This window comes from Triturus cristatus, chromosome 3_1 (assembly GCF_964204655.1).
Source record: "Triturus cristatus chromosome 3_1, aTriCri1.1, whole genome shotgun sequence".
NCBI lineage: Eukaryota > Metazoa > Chordata > Amphibia > Caudata > Salamandridae > Triturus > Triturus cristatus.
In genome coordinates, this window is record NC_140583.1 from 118,454,842 (window position 1) to 118,481,049 (window position 26,208).

Below are 26,208 nucleotides of genomic sequence, written 5' to 3' on the forward strand. Positions count from 1 at the left end.
AGAAACCTGAAACAAATCTTGAAAAAACTTGTTTAAGGCATCCATTCTCCCTAATCCTTAAAGAACATTTTAATTAACTTCTTGAAATACTAAAATAAATCTTATCCTCAAACTACATTTAAATCAATTTTTTGAAGTAACACTCGCACCTTTTTCATTAAACTAACATATATTTTTTTTCAGGAATCCACTCTCCAGAAACCTAAAACTAATCTAAAAAAACTTCTTTCAGGCATCCAATCTTCCTAATCCTAAACGAAAATTTTAATTAACTTGTTGAAATAATTCAATCACATTTATCCTCAAACTACTTTTAAATCAATTTTTTGAAGTAACACTCTCACCTTTTTCATAAAACAAACGTATTTTTTTTTCAGGAATCCACTCTCCATAAACCTGAAACTAATCTTGAAAAAACTTGTGTAAGGCATCCATTCTCCCTAATCCTAAAAGAAAATTTTAATTAACTTGTTGAAATAATGCAATCAACCTTATTCTCAAACTACATTTAAATCAATTTTTTGAAGTAACACACTCACCTTTTTCATAAAATGAACATATTTTGTTTTCACGAATCCACTCTCCAGAAACCTAAAACAAATCTTGAAAAAACTTGTTTAAGGCATCCATTCTCCCTAATCCTAAAAGAAAATTTGAATTAACTTCTTGAAATACTAAAATAAATCTTATCCTCAAACTACATTTAAATCAATTTTTTGAAGTAACACTCTCACCTTTTTCATAAAACTAAGATATATTTTTTTTCAGGAATCCACTCTCCAGAAACCTAAAACTAATCTTAAAAAACTTCTTTCAGGCATCCAATCTTCCTAATCCTAAACGAAAATTTTAATTAACTTGTTGAAATAATTCAATCACATTTATCCTCAAACTACTTTTAAATCAATTTTTTCAAGTAACACTCTCACCTTTTTCATAGAACAAACATATTTTTTTTTTCAGGAATCCACTCTCCAGAAACCTGAAACAAATCTTGAAAAAACTTGTTTCAGGCATCCATTCTCCCTAATCCTAAAAGAAAATTTTAATTAACTTCTTGAAATACTAAAATAAATCTTATCCTCAAACTACATTTAAATCAATTTTTTGAAGTAACACTCTCACCTTTTTCATAAAACTAACATATATTTTTTTTCAGGAATCCGCTCTCCAGAAACCTGAAACAAATCTTGAAAAAACTTGTTTAAGGCATCCATTCTCCCTAATCCTAAAAGAAAATTTTAATTAACTTCTTGAAATACTAAAATAAATCTTATCCTCAAACTACATTTAAATCAATTTTTTGAAGTAACACTCTCACCTTTTTCATAAAACTAACATATATTTTTTTTCAGGAATCCGCTCTCCAGAAACCTGAAACAAATCTTGAAAAAACTTGTTTAAGGCATCCATTCTCCCTAATCCTTAAAGAACATTTTAATTAACTTCTTGAAATACTAAAATAAATCTTATCCTCAAACTACATTTAAATCAATTTTTTGAAGTAACACTCGCACCTTTTTCATTAAACTAACATATATTTTTTTTCAGGAATCCACTCTCCAGAAACCTAAAACTAATCTAAAAAAACTTCTTTCAGGCATCCAATCTTCCTAATCCTAAACGAAAATTTTAATTAACTTGTTGAAATAATTCAATCACATTTATCCTCAAACTACTTTTAAATCAATTTTTTGAAGTAACACTCTCACCTTTTTCATAAAACAAACGTATTTTTTTTTCAGGAATCCACTCTCCATAAACCTGAAACTAATCTTGAAAAAACTTGTGTAAGGCATCCATTCTCCCTAATCCTAAAAGAAAATTTTAATTAACTTGTTGAAATAATGCAATCAACCTTATTCTCAAACTACATTTAAATCAATTTTTTGAAGTAACACACTCACCTTTTTCATAAAATGAACATATTTTGTTTTCACGAATCCACTCTCCAGAAACCTAAAACAAATCTTGAAAAAACTTGTTTAAGGCATCCATTCTCCCTAATCCTAAAAGAAAATTTTAATTAACTTCTTGAAATACTAAAAAAATCTAATCCTCAAACTACATTTAAATCAATTTTTTGAAGTAACACTCTCACCTTTTTCATAAAACTAACATATATTTTTTTTCAGGAATCCACTCTCCAGAAACCTAAAACTAATCTTAAAAAACTTATTTCAAGCATTCCAATCTTCCTAATCCTAAACGAAAATTTTAATTAACTTGTTGAAATAATTCAATCACATTTATCCTCAAACTACGTTTAAATCAATTTTTTGAAGTAACACTCTCACCTTTTTCATAGAACAAACATATTTTTTTTTCAGGAATCCACTCTCCAGAAACCTGAAACAAATCTTGAAAAAACTTGTTTAAGGCATCCATTCTCCCTAATCCTCAAAGAAAATTTTAATTACCTTCTTGAAATACTAAAAAAAATCTTATCCTCAAACTACATTTAAATCAATTTTTTGAAGTAACACTCTCACCTTTTTCATAAAACTAACATATATATTTTTTCAAGAATCCACTCTCCAGAAACCTGAAACAAATCTTGAAAAAACTTGTTTAAGGCATCCATTCTCCCTAATCCTAAAAGAAAATTTTAATTAACTTCTTGAAATACTAAAATAAATCTTATCCTCAAACTACATTTAAATCAATTTTTTGAAGTAACACTCTCACCTTTTTCATAAAACTAACATATATTTTTTTTCAGGAATCTGCTCTCCAGAAACCTGAAACAAATCTTAAAAAAACTTGTTTAAGGCATCCATTCTCCCTAATCCTAAAAGAAAATTTGAATTAACTTCTTGAAATACTAAAATAAATCTTATCCTCAAACTACATTTAAATCAATTTTTTGAAATAACACTCTCACCTTTTTCATAAAACTAAGATATATTTTTTTTCAGGAATCCACTCTCCAGAAACCTAAAACTAATCTTAAAAAACTTCTTTCAGGCATCCAATCTTCCTAATCCTAAACGAAAATTTTAATTAACTTGTTGAAATAATTCAATCACATTTATCCTCAAACTACTTTTAAATCAATTTTTTCAAGTAACACTCTCACCTTTTTCATAGAACAAACATATTTTTTTTTTCAGGAATCCACTCTCCAGAAACCTGAAACAAATCTTGAAAAAACTTGTTTCAGGCATCCATTCTCCCTAATCCTAAAAGAAAATTTTAATTAACTTCTTGAAATACTAAAATAAATCTTATCCTCAAACTACATTTAAATCAATTTTTTGAAGTAACACTCTCACCTTTTTCATAAAACTAACATATATTTTTTTTCAGGAATCCGCTCTCCAGAAACCTGAAACAAATCTTGAAAAAACTTGTTTAAGGCATCCATTCTCCCTAATCCTAACAGAAAATTTTAATTAACTTCTTGAAATACTAAAATAAATCTTATCCTCAAACTACATTTAAATCAATTTTTTGAAGTAACACTCTCACCTTTTTCATAAAACTAACATATATTTTTTTTCAGGAATCCGCTCTCCAGAAACCTGAAACAAATCTTGAAAAAACTTGTTTAAGGCATCCATTCTCCCTAATCCTAAAAGAACATTTTAATTAATTTTTTGAAATACTAAAATAAATCTTATCCTCAAACTACATTTAAATCAATTTTTTGAAGTAACACTCGCACCTTTTTCATTAAACTAACATATATTTTTTTTCAGGAATCCACTCTCCAGAAACCTAAAACTAATCTAAAAAAACTTCTTTCAGGCATCCAATCTTCCTAATCCTAAACGAAAATTTTAATTAACTTGTTGAAATAATTCAATCACATTTATCCTCAAACTACTTTTAAATCAATTTTTTGAAGTAACACTCTCACCTTTTTCATAAAACTAAGATATATTTTTTTTCAGGAATCCACTCTCCAGAAACCTAAAACTAATCTTAAAAAACTTCTTTCAGGCATCCAATCTTCCTAATCCTAAATGAAAATTTTAATTAACTTGTTGAAATAATTCAATCACATTTATCCTCAAACTACTTTTAAATCAATTTTTTCAAGTAACACTCCCACCTTTTTCATAAAATGAACATATTTTGTTTTCACGAATCCACTCTCCAGAAACCTAAAACAAATCTTGAAAAAACTTGTTTAAGGCATCCATTCTCCCTAATCCTAAAAGAAAATTTTAATTAACTTCTTGAAATACTAAAAAAATCTAATCCTCAAACTACATTTAAATCAATTTTTTGAAGTAACACTCTCACCTTTTTCATAAAACTAACATATATTTTTTTTCAGGAATCCACTCTCCAGAAACCTAAAACTAATCTTAAAAAACTTATTTCAAGCATTCCAATCTTCCTAATCCTAAACGAAAATTTTAATTAACTTGTTGAAATAATTCAATCACATTTATCCTCAAACTACGTTTAAATCAATTTTTTGAAGTAACACTCTCACCTTTTTCATAGAACAAACATATTTTTTTTTCAGGAATCCACTCTCCAGAAACCTGAAACAAATCTTGAAAAAACTTGTTTAAGGCATCCATTCTCCCTAATCCTCAAAGAAAATTTTAATTAACTTCTTGAAATACTAAAAAAAATCTTATCCTCAAACTACATTTAAATCAATTTTTTGAAGTAACACTCTCACCTTTTTCATAAAACTAACATATATTTTTTTTCAGGAATCCACTCTCCAGAAACCTAAAACTAATCTTTAAAAACTTCTTTCAGGCATCCAATCTTCCTAATCCTAAACGAAAATTTTAATTAACTTGTTGAAATAATTCAATCACATTTATCCTCAAACTACTTTTAAATCAATTTTTTCAAGTAACACTCTCACCTGTTTCATAGAACAAACATATTTTTTTTTCAGGAATCCACTCTCCAGAAACCTGAAACAAATCTTGAAAAAACTTGTTTAAGGCATCCATTCTCCCTAATCCTAAAAGAAAATTTTAATTAACTTCTTGAAATACTAAAATAAAACTTATCCTCAAACTACATTTAAATCAATTTTTTGAAGTAACACTCTCACCTTTTTCATAAAACTAACATATATTTTTTTTCAAGAATCCACTCTCCAGAAACCTAAAACTAATCTTAAAAAACTTCTTTCAGGCATCCAATCTTCCTAATCCTAAACGAAAATTTTAATTAACTTGTTGAAATTATTCAATCACATTTATCCTCAAACTACTTTTAAATCAATTTTTTCAAGTAACACTCTCACCTTTTTCATAGAACAAACATATTTTTTTTTCAGGAATCCACTCTCCAGAAACCTGAAACAAATCTTAAAAAACTTGTTTAAGGCATCCATTCTCCATAATCCTAAAAGAAAATTTTAATTAACTTCTTGAAATACTAAAATAAATCTTATCCTCAAACTACATTTAAATCAATTTTTTGAAGTAACACTCTCACCTTTTTCATAAATTTAACATATATTTTTTTTCAGGAATCCGCTCTCCAGGAACCTGAAACAAATCTTGAAAAAACTTGTTTAAGGCATCCATTCTCCCTAATCCTAAAAGAACATTTTAATTAACTTCTTGAAATACTAAAATAAATCTTATCCTCAAACTACATTTAAATCAATTTTTTGAAGTAACACTCTCACCTTTTTCATAAAACTAACATATATTTTTTTTCAGGAATCCACTCTCCACAAACCTAAAACTAATCTTAAAAAGCTTATTTCAAGCATTCCAATCTTCCTAATACTAAACGAAAATTTTAATTAACTTGTTGAAATATTTCAATCACATTTATCCTCAAACTACGTTTAAATCAATTTTTTGAAGTAACACTCTCACCTTTTTCATAGAACAAACATATATTTTTTTTCAGGAATCCTCTCTCTAGAAACCTAAAACTAATCTTAAAAAAACTAATTTCAAGCATTCCAATCTTCCTAATCCTAAACGAAAATTTTAATTAACTTGTTGAAATAATTCAATCACATTTATCCTCAAACTACGTTTAAATCAATTTTTTGAAGTAACACTCTCACCTTTTTCATAGAACAATCATATTTTTTTTTCAGGAATCCACTCTCCATAAACTTGAAACAAATCTTGAAAAAACGTGTTTAAGGCATCCATTCTCCCTAATCCTAAAAGAAAATTTTAATTAACTTCTTGAAATACTAAAATAAATCTTATCCTCAAACTACATTTAAATCAATTTTTTGAAGTAACACTCTCACCTTTTTCATAAAACTAAGATATATTTTTTTTCAGGAATCCACTCTCCAGAAACCTAAAACTAATCTTAAAAAACTTCTTTCAGGCATCCAATCTTCCTAATCCTAAATGAAAATTTTAATTAACTTGTTGAAATAATTCAATCACATTTATCCTCAAACTACTTTTAAATCAATTTTTTCAAGTAACACTCCCACCTTTTTCATAGAACAAACATATTTTTTTTTCAGGAATCCTCTCTCCAGAAACCTAAAACAAATCTTGAAAAAACTTGTTTAAGGCATCCATTCTCCCTAATCCTAAAAGAAAATTTTAATTAACTTTTTGAAATACTAAAAAAAATCTTATCCTCAAACTACATTTAAATCAATTTTTTGAAGTAACACTCTCACCTTTTTCATAAAACTAACATATATTTTTTTTCAGGAATCCACTCTCCAGAAACCTAAAACTAATATTAAAAAACTTATTTCAAGCATTCCAATCTTCCTAATCCTAAACGAAAATTTTAATTAACTTGTTGAAATAATTCAATCACATTTATCCTCAAACTACGTTTAAATCAATTTTTTGAAGTAACACTCTCACCTTTTTCATAAAACTAACATATATTTTTTTTCAAGAATCCACTCTCCAGAAACCTGAAACAAATCTTGAAAAAACTTGTTTAAGGCATCCATTCTCCATAATCCTAAAAGAAAATTTTAATTAACTTCTTGAAATACTAAAATAAATCTTATCCTCAAACTACATTTAAATCAATTTTTTGAAGTAACACTCTCAACTTTTTCATAAAACTAACATATATTTTTTTTCAGGAATCTGCTCTCCAGAAACCCGAAACAAATCTTGAAAAAACTTGTTTAAGGCATCCATTCTCCCTAATCCTAAAAGAACATTTTAATTAACTTCTTGAAATACTAAAATAAATCTTATCCTCAAACTACATTTAAATCAATTTTTTGAAGTAACACTCTCACCTTTTTCATAAAACTAACATATATTTTTTTTCAGGAATCCACTCTCCAGAAACCTAAAACTAATCTTAAAAAACTTCTTTCAGGCATCCAATCTTCCTAATCCTAAACGAAAATTTTAATTAACTTGTTGAAATAATTCAATCACATTTATCCTCAAACTACTTTTAAATCAATTTTTTCAAGTAACACTCTCACCTTTTTCATAGAACAAACATATTTTTTTTTCAGGAATCCACTCTCCAGAAACCTGAAACAAATCTTGAAAAAACTTGTTTAAGGCATCCATTCTCCCTAACCCTAAAAGAAAATTTTAATTAACTTCTTGAAATACTAAAATAAATCTTATCTTCAAACTACATTTAAATCAATTTTTTGAAGTAACACTCTCACCTTTTTCATAAAACTAACATATATTTTTTTTCAGGAATCCGCTCTCCAGAAACCTGAAACAAATCTTGAAAAAACTTGTTTAAGGCATCCATTCTGCCTAATCCTAAAAGAACATTTTAATTAACTTCTTGAAATACTAAAATAAATCTTATCCTCAAACTACATTTAAATCAATTTTTTGAAGTAACACTCGCACCTTTTCATTAAACTAACATATATTTTTTTTCAGAAATCCACTCTCCAGAAACCTAAAACTAATCTAAAAAAACTTCTTTCAGGCATCCAATCTTCCTAATCCTAAACGAAAATTTTAATTAACTTGTTGAAATAATTCAATCACATTTATCCTCAAACTACTTTTAAATCAATTTTTTGAAGTAACACTCTCACCTTTTTCATAGAACAAACTTATTTTTTTTTCGGGAATCCACTCTCCATAAACCTGAAACTAATCTTGAAAAAACTTGTGTAAGGCATCCATTCTCCCTAATCCTAAAAGAAAATTTTAATTAACTTGTTGAAATAATGCAATCAACCTTATTCTCAAACTACATTTAAATCAATTTTTTGAAGTAACACACTCACCTTTTTCATAAAATGAACATATTTTGTTTTCACTAATCCACTCTCCAGAAACCTAAAACAAATCTTGAAAAAACTTGTTTAAGGCATCCATTCTCCCTAATCCTAAAAGAAAATTTTAATTAACTTCTTGAAATACTAAAAAAATCTAATCCTCAAACTACATTTAAATCAATTTTTTGAAGTAACACTCTCACCTTTTTCATAAAACTAACATATATTTTTTTTCAGGAATCCACTCTCCAGAAACCTAAAACTAATCTTAAAAAACTTATTTCAAGCATTCCAATCTTCCTAATCCTAAACGAAAATTTTAATTAACTTGTTGAAATAATTCAATCACATTTATCCTCAAACTACGTTTAAATCAACTTTTTGAAGTAACACTCTCACCTTTTTCATAGAAAAAACATATTTTTTTTTCAGGAATCCACTCTCCAGAAACCTGAAACAAATCTTGAAAAAACTTGTTTAAGGCATCCATTCTCCCTAATCCTAAAAGAAAATTTTAATTAACTTCTTGAAATACTAAAAAAAATCTTATCCTCAAACTACATTTAAATCAATTTTTTGAAGTAACACTCTCACCTTTTTCATAAAACTAAGATATATTTTTTTTCAGGAATCCACTCTCCAGAAACCTAAAACTAATCTTAAAAAACTTCTTTCAGGCATCCAATCTTCCTAATCCTAAACGAAAATTTTAATTAACTTGTTGAAATTATTCAATCACATTTATCCTCAAACTACTTTTAAATCAATTTTTTCAAGTAACACTCTCACCTTTTTCAGAGAACAAACATATTTTTTTTTCAGGAATCCACTCTCCAGAAACCTGAAACAAATCTTGAAAAAACTTGTTTAAGGCATCCATTCTCCCTAATCCTAAAAGAAAATTTTAATTAACTTCTTGAAATACTAAAATAAATCTTATCCTCAAACTACATTTAAATCAATTTTTTGAAGTAACACTCTCACCTTTTTCATAAAACTAACATATATTTTTTTTCAGGAATCCGCTCTCCAGAAACCTGAAACAAATCTTGAAAAAACTTGTTTAAGGCATCCATTCTCCCTAATCCTAAAAGAAAATTTTAATTAACTTCTTGAAATACTAAAATAAATCTTATCCTCAAACTACATTTAAATCAATTTTTTGAAGTAACACTCTCACCTTTTTCATAAAACTAAGATATATTTTTTTTCAGGAATCCACTCTCCAGAAACCTAAAACTAATCTTAAAAAACTTCTTTCAGGCATCCAATCTTCCTAATCCTAAAAGAAAATTTTAATTAACTTGTTGAAATAATGCAATCAACCTTATTCTCAAACTACATTTAAATCAATTTTTTGAAGTAACACACTCACCTTTTTCATAAAATGAACATATTTTGTTTTCACGAATCCACTCTCCAGAAACCTAAAACAAATCTTGAAAAAACTTGTTTAAGGCATCCATTCTCCCTAATCCTAAAAGAAAATTTTAATTAACTTCTTGAAATACTAAAAAAATCTAATCCTCAAACTACATTTAAATCAATTTTTTGAAGTAACACTCTCACCTTTTTCATAAAACTAACATATATTTTTTTTCAGGAATCCGCTCTCCAGAAACCTGAAACAAATCTTGAAAAAACGTGTTTAAGGCATCCATTCTCCCTAATCCTAAAAGAACATTTTAATTAACTTCTTGAAATACTAAAATAAATCTTATCCTCAAACTACATTTAAATCAATTTTTTGAAGTAACACTCTCACCTTTTTCATAAAACTAACATATATTTTTTTTCAGGAATCCACTCTCCAGAAACCTAAAACTAATCTTAAAAAACTTCTTTCAGGCATCCAATCTTCCTAATCCTAAACGAAAATTTTAATTAACTTGTTGAAATTATTCAATCACATTTATCCTCAAACTACTTTTAAATCAATTTTTTCAAGTAACACTCTCACCTTTTTCATAGAACAAACATATTTTTTTTTCAGGAATCCACTCTCCAGAAACCTGAAACAAATCTTGTAAAAACTTGTTTAAGGCATCCATTCTCCCTAATCCTAAAAGAAAATGTTAATTAACTGCTTGAAATACTAAAAAAAATCTTATCCTCAAACTACTTTTAAATCAATTTTTTGAAGTAACACTCTCACCTTTTTCATAAAACTAACATATATTTTTTTTCAGGAATCCACTCTCCACAAACCTAAAACTAATCTTAAAAAACTTATTTCAAGCATTCCAATCTTCCTAATACTAAACAAAAATTTTAATTAACTTGTTGAAATATTTCAATCACATTTATCATCAAACTACGTTTAAATCAATTTTTTGAAGTAACACTCTCACCTTTTTCATAGAACAAACATATTTTTTTTTCAGGAATCCTCTCTCCAGAAACCTGAAACAAATCTTGAAAAAACTTGTTTAAGGCATCCATTCTCCCTAATCCAAAAAGAACATTTTAATTAACTTTTTGAAATACTAAAAAAAATCTTATCCTCAAACTACATTTAAATCAATTTTTTGAAGTAACACTCTCACCTTTTTCATAAAACTAACATATATTTTTTTTCAGGAATCCACTCTCCAGAAACCTAAAACTAATCTTAAAAAACTTATTTCAAGCATTCCAATCTTCCTAATCCTAAACGAAAATTTTAATTAACTTCTTGAAATACTAAAATAAATCTTATCCTCAAACTACATTTAAATAAATTTTTTGAAGTAACACTCTCACCTTTTTCATAAAACTAACATATATTTTTTTTCAGGAATCCGCTCTCCAGAAACCTGAAACAAATCTTGAAAAAACTTGTTTAAGGCATCCATTCTCCCTAATCCTAAAAGAAAATTTTAATTAACTTCTTGAAATACTAAAATAAATCTTATCCTCAAACTACATTTAAATCAATTTTTTGAAGTAACACTCTCACCTTTTTCATAAAACTAAGATATATTTTTTTTCAGGAATCCACTCTCCAGAAACCTAAAACTAATCTTAAAAAACTTCTTTCAGGCATCCAATCTTCCTAATCCTAAACGAAAATTTTAATTAACTTGTTGAAATAATTATATCACATTTATCCTCAAACTACTTTTAAATCAATTTTTTCAAGTAACACTCTCACCTTTTTCATAGAACAAACATATTTTTTTTTTCAGGAATCCACTCTCCAGAAACCTGAAACAAATCTTGAAAAAACTTGTTTCAGGCATCCATTCTCCCTAATCCTAAAAGAAAATTTTAATTAACTTCTTGAAATACTAAAATAAATCTTATCCTCAAACTACATTTAAATCAATTTTTTGAAGTAACACTCTCACCTTTTTCATAAAACTAACATATATTTTTTTTCAGGAATCCGCTCTCCAGAAACCTGAAACAAATCTTGAAAAAACTTGTTTAAGGCATCCATTCTCCCTAATCCTAAAAGAAAATTTTAATTAACTTCTTGAAATACTAAAATAAATCTTATCCTCAAACTACATTTAAATCAATTTTTTGAAGTAACACTCTCACCTTTTTCATAAAACTAACATATATTTTTTTTCAGGAATCCGCTCTCCAGAAACCTGAAACAAATCTTGAAAAAACTTGTTTAAGGCATCCATTCTCCCTAATCCTAAAAGAACATTTTAATTAACTTCTTGAAATACTAAAATAAATCTTATCCTCAAACTACATTTAAATCAATTTTTTGAAGTAACACTCGCACCTTTTTCATTAAACTAACATATATTTTTTTTCAGGAATCCACTCTCCAGAAACCTAAAACTAATCTAAAAAAACTTCTTTCAGGCATCCAATCTTCCTAATCCTAAACGAAAATTTTAATTAACTTGTTGAAATAATTCAATCACATTTATCCTCAAACTACTTTTAAATCAATTTTTTGAAGTAACACTCTCACCTTTTTCATAAAACAAACGTATTTTTTTTCAGGAATCCACTCTCCATAAACCTGAAACTAATCTTGAAAAAACTTGTGTAAGGCATCCATTCTCCCTAATCCTAAAAGAAAATTTTAATTAACTTGTTGAAATAATGCAATCAACCTTATTCTCAAACTACATTTAAATCAATTTTTTGAAGTACCACACTCACCTTTTTCATAAAATGAACATATTTTGTTTTCACGAATCCACTCTCCAGAAACCTAAAACAAATCTTGAAAAAACTTGTTTAAGGCATCCATTCTCCCTAATCCTAAAAGAAAATTTTAATTAACTTCTTGAAATACTAAAAAAATCTAATCCTCAAACTACATTTAAATCAATTTTTTGAAGTAACACTCTCACCTTTTTCATAAAACTAACATATATATTTTTTCAGGAATCCACTCTCCAGAAACCTAAAACTAATCTTAAAAAACTTATTTCAAGCATTCCAATCTTCCTAATCCTAAACGAAAATTTTAATTAACTTGTTGAAATAATTCAATCACATTTATCCTCAAACTACGTTTAAATCAATTTTTTGAAGTAACACTCTCACCTTTTTCATAGAACAAACATATTTTTTTTTCAGGAATCCACTCTCCAGAAACCTGAAACAAATCTTGAAAAAACTTGTTTAAGGCATCCATTCTCCCTAATCCTCAAAGAAAATTTTAATTAACTTCTTGAAATACTAAAAAAAATCTTATCCTCAAACTACATTTAAATCAATTTTTTGAAGTAACACTCTCACCTTTTTCATAAAACTAACATATATTTTTTTTCAGGAATCCACTCTCCAGAAACCTAAAACTAATCTTTAAAAACTTCTTTCAGGCATCCAATCTTCCTAATCCTAAACGAAAATTTTAATTAACTTGTTGAAATAATTCAATCACATTTATCCTCAAACTACTTTTAAATCAATTTTTTCAAGTAACACTCTCACCTGTTTCATAGAACAAACATATTTTTTTTTCAGGAATCCACTCTCCAGAAACCTGAAACAAATCTTGAAAAAACTTGTTTAAGGCATCCATTCTCCCTAATCCTAAAAGAAAATTTTAATTAACTTCTTGAAATACTAAAATAAAACTTATCCTCAAACTACATTTAAATCAATTTTTTGAAGTAACACTCTCACCTTTTTCATAAAACTAACATATATTTTTTTTCAAGAATCCACTCTCCAGAAACCTAAAACTAATCTTAAAAAACTTCTTTCAGGCATCCAATCTTCCTAATCCTAAACGAAAATTTTAATTAACTTGTTGAAATTATTCAATCACATTTATCCTCAAACTACTTTTAAATCAATTTTTTCAAGTAACACTCTCACCTTTTTCATAGAACAAACATATTTTTTTTTCAGGAATCCACTCTCCAGAAACCTGAAACAAATCTTGAAAAAACTTGTTTAAGGCATCCATTCTCCATAATCCTAAAAGAAAATTTTAATTAACTTGTTGAAATACTAAAATAAATCTTATCCTCAAACTACATTTAAATCAATTTTTTGAAGTAACACTCTCACCTTTTTCATAAATTTAACATATATTTTTTTTCAGGAATCCGCTCTCCAGGAACCTGAAACAAATCTTGAAAAAACTTGTTTAAGGCATCCATTCTCCCTAATCCTAAAAGAACATTTTAATTAACTTCTTGAAATACTAAAATAAATCTTATCCTCAAACTACATTTAAATCAATTTTTTGAAGTAACACTCTCACCTTTTTCATAAAACTAACATATATTTTTTTTCAGGAATCCACTCTCCACAAACCTAAAACTAATCTTAAAAAACTTATTTCAAGCATTCCAATCTTCCTAATACTAAACGAAAATTTTAATTAACTTGTTGAAATATTTCAATCACATTTATCCTCAAACTACGTTTAAATCAATTTTTTGAAGTAACACTCTCACCTTTTTCATAGAACAAACATATATTTTTTTTCAGGAATCCTCTCTCTAGAAACCTGAAACAAATCTTGAAAAAACTTGTTTAAGGCATCCATTCTCCCTAATCCTAAAAGAACATTTTAATTAACTTTTTGAAATACTAAAAAAAATCTTATCCTCAAACTACATTTAAATCAATTTTTTGAAGTAACACTCTCACCTTTTTCATAAAACTAACATATATTTTTTTTCAGGAATCCACTCTCCAGAAACCTAAAACTAATCTTAAAAAACTTATTTCAAGCATTCCAATCTTCCTAATCCTAAACGAAAATTTTAATTAACTTGTTGAAATAATTCAATCACATTTATCCTCAAACTACGTTTAAATCAATTTTTTGAAGTAACACTCTCACCTTTTTCATAGAACAAACATATTTTTTTTTCAGGAATCCACTCTCCATAAACTTGAAACAAATCTTGAAAAAACGTGTTTAAGGCATCCATTCTCCCTAATCCTAAAAGAAAATTTTAATTAACTTCTTGAAATACTAAAATAAATCTTATCCTCAAACTACATTTAAATCAATTTTTTGAAGTAACACTCTCACCTTTTTCATAAAACTAAGATATATTTTTTTTCAGGAATCCACTCTCCAGAAACCTAAAACTAATCTTAAAAAACTTCTTTCAGGCATCCAATCTTCCTAATCCTAAAAGAAAATTTTAATTAACTTGTTGAAATAATGCAATCAACCTTATTCTCAAACTACATTTAAATCAATTTTTTGAAGTAACACACTCACCTTTTTCATAAAATGAACATATTTTGTTTTCACGAATCCACTCTCCAGAAACCTAAAACAAATCTTGAAAAAACTTGTTTAAGGCATCCATTCTCCCTAATCCTAAAAGAAAATTTTAATTAACTTCTTGAAATACTAAAAAAATCTAATCCTCAAACTACATTTAAATCAATTTTTTGAAGTAACACTCTCACCTTTTTCATAAAACTAACATATATTTTTTTTCAGGAATCCGCTCTCCAGAAACCTGAAACAAATCTTGAAAAAACGTGTTTAAGGCATCCATTCTCCCTAATCCTAAAAGAACATTTTAATTAACTTCTTGAAATACTAAAATAAATCTTATCCTCAAACTACATTTAAATCAATTTTTTGAAGTAACACTCTCACCTTTTTCATAAAACTAACATATATTTTTTTTCAGGAATCCACTCTCCAGAAACCTAAAACTAATCTTAAAAAACTTCTTTCAGGCATCCAATCTTCCTAATCCTAAACGAAAATTTTAATTAACTTGTTGAAATTATTCAATCACATTTATCCTCAAACTACTTTTAAATCAATTTTTTCAAGTAACACTCTCACCTTTTTCATAGAACAAACATATTTTTTTTTCAGGAATCCTCTCTCCAGAAACCTGAAACAAATCTTGAAAAAACTTGTTTAAGGCATCCATTCTCCCTAATCCTAAAAGAAAATGTTAATTAACTGCTTGAAATACTAAAAAAAATCTTATCCTCAAACTACATTTAAATCAATTTTTTGAAGTAACACTCTCACCTTTTTCATAAAACTAACATATATTTTTTTTCAGGAATCCACTCTCCACAAACCTAAAACTAATCTTAAAAAACTTATTTCAAGCATTCCAATCTTCCTAATACTAAACGAAAATTTGAATTAACTTGTTGAAATATTTCAATCACATTTATCATCAAACTACGTTTAAATCAATTTTTTGAAGTAACACTCTCACCTTTTTCATAGAACAAACATATTTTTTTTTCAGGAATCCTCTCTCCAGAAACCTGAAACAAATCTTGAAAAAACTTGTTTAAGGCATCCATTCTCCCTAATCCAAAAAGAACATTTTAATTAACTTTTTGAAATACTAAAAAAAATCTTATCCTCAAACTACATTTAAATCAATTTTTTGAAGTAACACTCTCACCTTTTTCATAAAACTAACATATATTTTTTTTCAGGAATCCACTCTCCAGAAACCTAAAACTAATCTTAAAAAACTTATTTCAAGCATTCCAATCTTCCTAATCCTAAACGAAAATTTTAATTAACTTGTTGAAATAATTCAATCACATTTATCCTCAAACTACGTTTAAATCAATTTTTTGAAGTAACACTCTCACCTTTTTCATAAAACTAACATATATTTTTTTTCAAGAATCCACTCTCCAGAAACCTGAAACAAATCTTGAAAAAACTTGTTTAAGGCATCCATTCTCCATAATCCTAAAAGAAAATTTTAATTAACTTCTTGAAATACTAAAATAAATCTTATCCTCAAACTACATTTAAATCAATTTTTTGAAGTAACACTCTCAACTTTTTCATAAAACTAACATATATTTTTTTTCAGGAATCCGCTCTCCAGAAACCCGAAACAAATCTTGAAAAAACTTGTTTAAGGCATCCATTCTCCCTAATCCTAAAAGAACATTTTAATTAACTTCTTGAAATACTAAAATAAATCTTATCCTCAAACTACATTTAAATCAATTTTTTGAAGTAACACTCTCACCTTTTTCATAAAACTAACATATATTTTTTTTCAGGAATCCACTCTCCAGAAACCTAAAACTAATCTTAAAAAACTTCTTTCAGGCATCCAATCTTCCTAATCCTAAACGAAAATTTTAATTAACTTGTTGAAATAATTCAATCACATTTATCCTCAAACTACTTTTAAATCAATTTTTTCAAGTAACACTCTCACCTTTTTCATAGAACAAACATATTTTTTTTTCAGGAATCCACTCTCCAGAAACCTGAAACAAATCTTGAAAAAACTTGTTTCAGGCATCCATTCTCCCTAATCCTAAAAGAAAATTTTAATTAACTTCTTGAAATACTAAAATAAATCTTATCCTCAAACTACATTTAAATCAATTTTTTGAAGTAACACTCTCACCTTTTTCATAAAACTAACATATATTTTTTTTCAGGAATCCGCTCTCCAGAAACCTGAAACAAATCTTGAAAAAACTTGTTTAAGGCATCCATTCTCCCTAATCCTAAAAGAAAATTTTAATTAACTTCTTGAAATACTAAAATAAATCTTATCCTCAAACTACATTTAAATCAATTTTTTGAAGTAACACTCTCACCTTTTTCATAAAACTAACATATATTTTTTTTCAGGAATCCGCTCTCCAGAAACCTGAAACAAATCTTGAAAAAACTTGTTTAAGGCATCCATTCTCCCTAATCCTAAAAGAACATTTTAATTAACTTCTTGAAATACTAAAATAAATCTTATCCTCAAACTACATTTAAATCAATTTTTTGAAGTAACACTCGCACCTTTTTCATTAAACTAACATATATTTTTTTTCAGGAATCCACTCTCCAGAAACCTAAAACTAATCTAAAAAAACTTCTTTCAGGCATCCAATCTTCCTAATCCTAAACGAAAATTTTAATTAACTTGTTGAAATAATTCAATCACATTTATCCTCAAACTACTTTTAAATCAATTTTTTGAAGTAACACTCTCACCTTTTTCATAAAACAAACGTATTTTTTTTTCAGGAATCCACTCTCCATAAACCTGAAACTAATCTTGAAAAAACTTGTGTAAGGCATCCATTCTCCCTAATCCTAAAAGAAAATTTTAATTAACTTCTTGAAATACTAAAATAAATCTTATCCTCAAACTACATTTAAATCAATTTTTTGAAGTAACACTCTCACCTTTTTCATAGAACAAACATATTTTTTTTTCAGGAATCCACTCTCCAGAAACCTGAAACAAATCTTGAAAAAACTTGTTTAGGGCATCCATTCTCCATAATCCTAAAAGAAAATTTTAATTAACTTCTTGAAATACTAAAATAAATCTTATACTCAAACTACATTTAAATCAATTTTTTGAAGTAACACTCTCACCTTTTTCATAAATTTAACATATATTTTTTTTCAGGAATCTGCTCTCCAGGAACCTGAAACAAATCTTGAAAAAACTTGTTTAAGGCATCCATTCTCCCTAATCCTAAAAGAACATTTTAATTAACTTCTTGAAATACTAAAATAAATCTTATCCTCAAACTACATTTAAATCAATTTTTTGAAGTAACACTCTCACCTTTTTCATAAAACTAACATATATTTTTTTTCAGGAATCCACTCTCCACAAACCTAAAACTAATCTTAAAAAACTTATTTCAAGCATTCCAATCTTCCTAATACTAAACGAAAATTTTAATTAACTTGTTGAAATATTTCAATCACATTTATCCTCAAACTACGTTTAAATCAATTTTTTGAAGTAACACTCTCACCTTTTTCATAGAACAAACATATATTTTTTTTCAGGAATCCTCTCTCTAGAAACCTGAAACAAATCTTGAAAAAACTTGTTTAAGGCATCCATTCTCCCTAATCCTAAAAGAACATTTTAATTAACTTTTTGAAATACTAAAAAAAATCTTATCCTCAAACTACATTTAAATCAATTTTTTTAAGTAACACTCTCACCTTTTTCATAAAACTAACATATATTTTTTTTCAGGAATCCACTCTCCAGAAACCTAAAACTAATCTTAAAAAACTTATTTCAAGCATTCCAATCTTCCTAATCCTAAATGAAAATTTTAATTAACTTGTTGAAATAATTCAATCACATTTATCCTCAAACTACTTTTAAATCAATTTTTTCAAGTAACACTCCCACCTTTTTCATAGAACAAACATATTTTTTTTTCAGGAATCCTCTCTCCAGAAACCTGAAACAAATCTTGAAAAAACTTGTTTAAGGCATCCATTCTCCCTAATCCAAAAAGAACATTTTAATTAACTTTTTGAAATACTAAAAAAAATCTTATCCTCAAACTACATTTAAATCAATTTTTTGAAGTAACACTCTCACCTTTTTCATAAAACTAACATATATTTTTTTTCAGGAATCCACTCTCCAGAAACCTAAAACTAATCTTAAAAAACTTATTTCAAGCATTCCAATCTTCCTAATCCTAAACGAAAATTTTAATTAACTTGTTGAAATAATTCAATCACATTTATCCTCAAACTACGTTTAAATCAATTTTTTGAAGTAACACTCTCACCTTTTTCATAAAACTAACATATATTTTTTTTCAAGAATCCACTCTCCAGAAACCTGAAACAAATCTTGAAAAAACTTGTTTAAGGCATCCATTCTCCATAATCCTAAAAGAAAATTTTAATTAACTTCTTGAAATACTAAAATAAATCTTATCCTCAAACTACATTTAAATCAATTTTTTGAAGTAACACTCTCAACTTTTTCATAAAACTAACATATATTTTTTTTCAGGAATCCGCTCTCCAGAAACCCGAAACAAATCTTGAAAAAACTTGTTTAAGGCATCCATTCTCCCTAATCCTAAAAGAACATTTTAATTAACTTCTTGAAATACTAAAATAAATCTTATCCTCAAACTACATTTAAATCAATTTTTTGAAGTAACACTCTCACCTTTTTCATAAAACTAACATATATTTTTTTTCAGGAATCCACTCTCCAGAAACCTAAAACTAATCTTAAAAAACTTCTTTCAGGCATCCAATCTTCCTAATCCTAAACGAAAATTTTAATTAACTTGTTGAAATAATTCAATCACATTTATCCTCAAACTACTTTTAAATCAATTTTTTCAAGTAACACTCTCACCTTTTTCATAGAACAAACATATTTTTTTTTCAGGAATCCACTCTCCAGAAACCTGAAACAAATCTTGAAAAAACTTGTTTCAGGCATCCATTCTCCCTAATCCTAAAAGAAAATTTTAATTAACTTCTTGAAATACTAAAATAAATCTTATCCTCAAACTACATTTAAATCAATTTTTTGAAGTAACACTCTCACCTTTTTCATAAAACTAACATATATTTTTTTTCAGGAATCCGCTCTCCAGAAACCTGAAACAAATCTTGAAAAAACTTGTTTAAGGCATCCATTCTCCCTAATCCTAAAAGAAAATTTTAATTAACTTCTTGAAATACTAAAATAAATCTTATCCTCAAACTACATTTAAATCAATTTTTTGAAGTAACACTCTCACCTTTTTCATAAAACTAACATATTTTTTTTTTCAGGAATCCGCTCTCCAGAAACCTGAAACAAATCTTGAAAAAACTTGTTTAAGGCATCCATTCTCCCTAATCCTAAAAGAACATTTTAATTAACTTCTTGAAATACTAAAATAAATCTTATCCTCAAACTACATTTAAATCAATTTTTTGAAGTAACACTCGCACCTTTTTCATTAAACTAACATATATTTTTTTTCAGGAATCCACTCTCCAGAAACCTAAAACTAATCTAAAAAAACTTCTTTCAGGCATCCAATCTTCCTAATCCTAAACGAAAATTTTAATTAACTTGTTGAAATAATTCAATCACATTTATCCTCAAACTACTTTTAAATCAATTTTTTGAAGTAACACTCTCACCTTTTTCATAAAACAAACGTATTTTTTTTTCAGGAATCCACTCTCCATAAACCTGAAACTAATCTTGAAAAAACTTGTGTAAGGCATCCATTCTCCCTAATCCTAAAAGAAAATTTTAATTAACTTGTTGAAATAATGCAATCAACCTTATTCTCAAACTACATTTAAATCAATTTTTTGAAGTAACACACTCACCTTTTTCATAAAATGAACATATTTTGTTTTCACGAATCCACTCTCCAGAAACCTAAAACAAATCTTGAAAAAACTTGTTTAAGGCATCCATTCTCCCTAATCCTAAAAGAAAATTTTAATTAACTTCTTGAAATACTAAAAAAATCTAATCCTCAAACTACATTTAAATCAATTTTTTGAAGTAACACTCTCACCTTTTTCATAAAACTAACATATATATTTTTTCAGGAATCCACTCTCCAGAAACCTAAAACTAATCTTAAAAAACTTATTTCAAGCATTCCAATCTTCCTAATCCTAAACGAAAATTTTAATTAACTTGTTGAAATAATTCAATCACATTTATCCTCAAACTACGTTTAAATCAATTTTTTGAAGTAACACTCTCACCTTTTTCATAGAACAAACATATTTTTTTTCAGGAATCCACTCTCCAGAAACCTGAAACAAATCTTGAAAAAACTTGTTTAAGGCATCCATTCTCCCTAATCCTCATAGAAAATTTTAATTAACTTCTTGAAATACTAAAAAAAATCTTATCCTCAAACTACATTTAAATCAATTTTTTGAAGTAACACTCTCACCTTTTTCATAAAACTAACATATATATTTTTTCAGGAATCCACTCTCCAGAAACCTAAAACTAATCTTAAAAAACTTATTTCAAGCATTCCAATCTTCCTAATCCTAAACGAAAATTTTAATTAACTTGTTGAAATAATTCAATCACATTTATCCTCAAACTACGTTTAAATCAATTTTTTGAAGTAACACTCTCACCTTTTTCATAGAACAAACATATTTTTTTTTCAGGAATCCACTCTCCAGAAACCTGAAACAAATCTTGAAAAAACTTGTTTAAGGCATCCATTCTCCCTAATCCTCAAAGAAAATTTTAATTAACTTCTTGAAATACTAAAAAAAATCTTATCCTCAAACTACATTTAAATCAATTTTTTGAAGTAACACTCTCACCTTTTTCATAAAACTAACATATATTTTTTTTCAGGAATCCACTCTCCAGAAACCTAAAACTAATCTTTAAAAACTTCTTTCAGGCATCCAATCTTCCTAATCCTAAACGAAAATTTTAATTAACTTGTTGAAATAATTCAATCACATTTATCCTCAAACTACTTTTAAATCAATTTTTTCAAGTAACACTCTCACCTGTTTCATAGAACAAACATATTTTTTTTTCAGGAATCCACTCTCCAGAAACCTGAAACAAATCTTGAAAAAACTTGTTTAAGGCATCCATTCTCCCTAATCCTAAAAGAAAATTTTAATTAACTTCTTGAAATACTAAAATAAAACTTATCCTCAAACTACATTTAAATCAATTTTTTGAAGTAACACTCTCACCTTTTTCATAAAACTAACATATATTTTTTTTCAAGAATCCACTCTCCAGAAACCTAAAACTAATCTTAAAAAACTTCTTTCAGGCATCCAATCTTCCTAATCCTAAACGAAAATTTTAATTAACTTGTTGAAATTATTCAATCACATTTATCCTCAAACTACTTTTAAATCAATTTTTTCAAGTAACCCTCTCACCTTTTTCATAGAACAAACATATTTTTTTTTCAGGAATCCACTCTCCAGAAACCTGAAACAAATCTTGAAAAAACTTGTTTAAGGCATCCATTCTCCATAATCCTAAAAGAAAATTTTAATTAACTTGTTGAAATACTAAAATAAATCTTATCCTCAAACTACATTTAAATCAATTTTTTGAAGTAACACTCTCACCTTTTTCATAAATTTAACATATATTTTTTTTCAGGAATCCGCTCTCCAGGAACCTGAAACAAATCTTGAAAAAACTTGTTTAAGGCATCCATTCTCCCTAATCCTAAAAGAACATTTTAATTAACTTCTTGAAATACTAAAATAAATCTTATCCTCAAACTACATTTAAATCAATTTTTTGAAGTAACACTCTCACCTTTTTCATAAAACTAACATATATTTTTTTTCAGGAATCCACTCTCCACAAACCTAAAACTAATCTTAAAAAACTTATTTCAAGCATTCCAATCTTCCTAATACTAAACGAAAATTTTAATTAACTTGTTGAAATATTTCAATCACATTTATCCTCAAACTACGTTTAAATCAATTTTTTGAAGTAACACTCTCACCTTTTTCATAGAACAAACATATATTTTTTTTCAGGAATCCTCTCTCTAGAAACCTGAAACAAATCTTGAAAAAACTTGTTTAAGGCATCCATTCTCCCTAATCCTAAAAGAACATTTTAATTAACTTTTTGAAATACTAAAAAAAATCTTATCCTCAAACTACATTTAAATCAATTTTTTGAAGTAACACTCTCACCTTTTTCATAAAACTAACATATATTTTTTTTCAGGAATCCACTCTCCAGAAACCTAAAACTAATCTTAAAAAACTTATTTCAAGCATTCCAATCTTCCTAATCCTAAACGAAAATTTTAATTAACTTGTTGAAATAATTCAATCACATTTATCCTCAAACTACGTTTAAATCAATTTTTTGAAGTAACACTCTCACCTTTTTCATAGAACAAACATATTTTTTTTTCAGGAATCCACTCTCCATAAACTTGAAACAAATCTTGAAAAAACGTGTTTAAGGCATCCATTCTCCCTAATCCGAAAAGAAAATTTTAATTAACTTCTTGAAATACTAAAATAAATCTTATCCTCAAACTACATTTAAATCAATTTTTTGAAGTAACACTCTCACCTTTTTCATAAAACTAAGATATATTTTTTTGCAGGAATCCACTCTCCAGAAACCTAAAACTAATCTTAAAAAACTTCTTTCAGGCATCCAATCTTCCTAATCCTAAAAGAAAATTTTAATTAACTTGTTGAAATAATGCAATCAACCTTATTCTCAAACTACATTTAAATCAATTTTTTGAAGTAACACACTCACCTTTTTCATAAAATGAACATATTTTGTTTTCACGAATCCACTCTCCAGAAACCTAAAACAAATCTTGAAAAAACTTGTTTAAGGCATCCATTCTCCCTAATCCTAAAAGAAAATTTTAATTAACTTCTTGAAATAATGCAATCAACCTTATTCTCAAACTACATTTAAATCAATTTTTTGAAGTAACACACTCACCTTTTTCATAAAATGAACATATTTTGTTTTCACGAATCCACTCTCCAGAAACCTAAAACAAATCTTGAAAAAACTTGTTTAAGGCATCCATTCTCCCTAATCCTAAAAGAAAATTTTAATTAACTTCTTGAAATACTAAAAAAATCTAATCCTCAAACTACATTTAAATCAATTTTTTGAAGTAACACTCTCACCTTTTTCATAAAACTAAGATATATTTTTTTTCAGGAATCCACTCTCCAGAAACCTAAAACTAATCTTTAAAAACTTCTTTCAGGCATCCAATCTTCCTAATCCTAAACGAAAATTTTAATTAACTTGTTGAAATAATTCAATCACATTTATCCTCAAACTACTTTTAAATCAATTTTTTCAAGTAACACTCTCACCTGTTTCATAGAACAAACATATTTTTTTTTCAGGAATCCACTCTCCAGAAACCTGAAACAAATCTTGAAAAAACTTGTTTAAGGCATCCATTCTCCCTAATCCTAAAAGAAAATTTTAATTAACTTCTTGAAATACTAAAATAAAACTTATCCTCAAACTACATTTAAATCAATTTTTTGAAGTAACACTCTCACCTTTTTCATAAAACTAACATATATTTTTTTTCAAGAATCCACTCTCCAGAAACCTAAAACTAATCTTAAAAAACTTCTTTCAGGCATCCAATCTTCCTAATCCTAAACGAAAATTTTAATTAACTTGTTGAAATTATTCAATCACATTTATCCTCAAACTACTTTTAAATCAATTTTTTCAAGTAACACTCTCACCTTTTTCATAGAACAAACATATTTTTTTTTCAGGAATCCACTCTCCAGAAACCTGAAACAAATCTTGAAAAAACTTGTTTAAGGCATCCATTCTCCATAATCCTAAAAGAAAATTTTAATTAACTTGTTGAAATACTAAAATAAATCTTATCCTCAAACTACATTTAAATCAATTTTTTGAAGTAACACTCTCACCTTTTTCATAAATTTAACATATATTTTTTTTCAGGAATCCGCTCTCCAGGAACCTGAAACAAATCTTGAAAAAACTTGTTTAAGGCATCCATTCTCCCTAATCCTAAAAGAACATTTTAATTAACTTCTTGAAATACTAAAATAAATCTTATCCTCAAACTACATTTAAATCAATTTTTTGAAGTAACACTCTCACCTTTTTCATAAAACTAACATATATTTTTTTTCAGGAATCCACTCTCCACAAACCTAAAACTAATCTTAAAAAACTTATTTCAAGCATTCCAATCTTCCTAATACTAAACGAAAATTTTAATTAACTTGTTGAAATATTTCAATCACATTTATCCTCAAACTACGTTTAAATCAATTTTTTGAAGTAACACTCTCACCTTTTTCATAGAACAAACATATATTTTTTTTCAGGAATCCTCTCTCTAGAAACCTGAAACAAATCTTGAAAAAACTTGTTTAAGGCATCCATTCTCCCTAATCCTAAAAGAACATTTTAATTAACTTTTTGAAATACTAAAAAAAATCTTATCCTCAAACTACATTTAAATCAATTTTTTGAAGTAACACTCTCACCTTTTTCATAAAACTAACATATATTTTTTTTCAGGAATCCACTCTCCAGAAACCTAAAACTAATCTTAAAAAACTTATTTCAAGCATTCCAATCTTCCTAATCCTAAACGAAAATTTTAATTAACTTGTTGAAATAATTCAATCACATTTATCCTCAAACTACGTTTAAATCAATTTTTTGAAGTAACACTCTCACCTTTTTCATAGAACAAACATATTTTTTTTTCAGGAATCCACTCTCCATAAACTTGAAACAAATCTTGAAAAAACGTGTTTAAGGCATCCATTCTCCCTAATCCTAAAAGAAAATTTTAATTAACTTCTTGAAATACTAAAATAAATCTTATCCTCAAACTACATTTAAATCAATTTTTTGAAGTAACACTCTCACCTTTTTCATAAAACTAAGATATATTTTTTTGCAGGAATCCACTCTCCAGAAACCTAAAACTAATCTTAAAAAACTTCTTTCAGGCATCCAATCTTCCTAATCCTAAAAGAAAATTTTAATTAACTTGTTGAAATAATGCAATCAACCTTATTCTCAAACTACATTTAAATCAATTTTTTGGATTTGAAAAAACTTGTTTAAGGCATCCATTCTCCCTAATCCTAAAAGAAAATTTTAATTAACTTGTTGAAATAATGCAATCAACCTTATTCTCAAACTACATTTAAATCAATTTTTTGAAGTAACACACTCACCTTTTTCATAAAATGAACATATTTTGTTTTCACGAATCCACTCTCCAGAAACCTAAAACAAATCTTGAAAAAACTTGTTTAAGGCATCCATTCTCCCTAATCCTAAAAGAAAATTTTAATTAACTTCTTGAAATACTAAAAAAATCTAATCCTC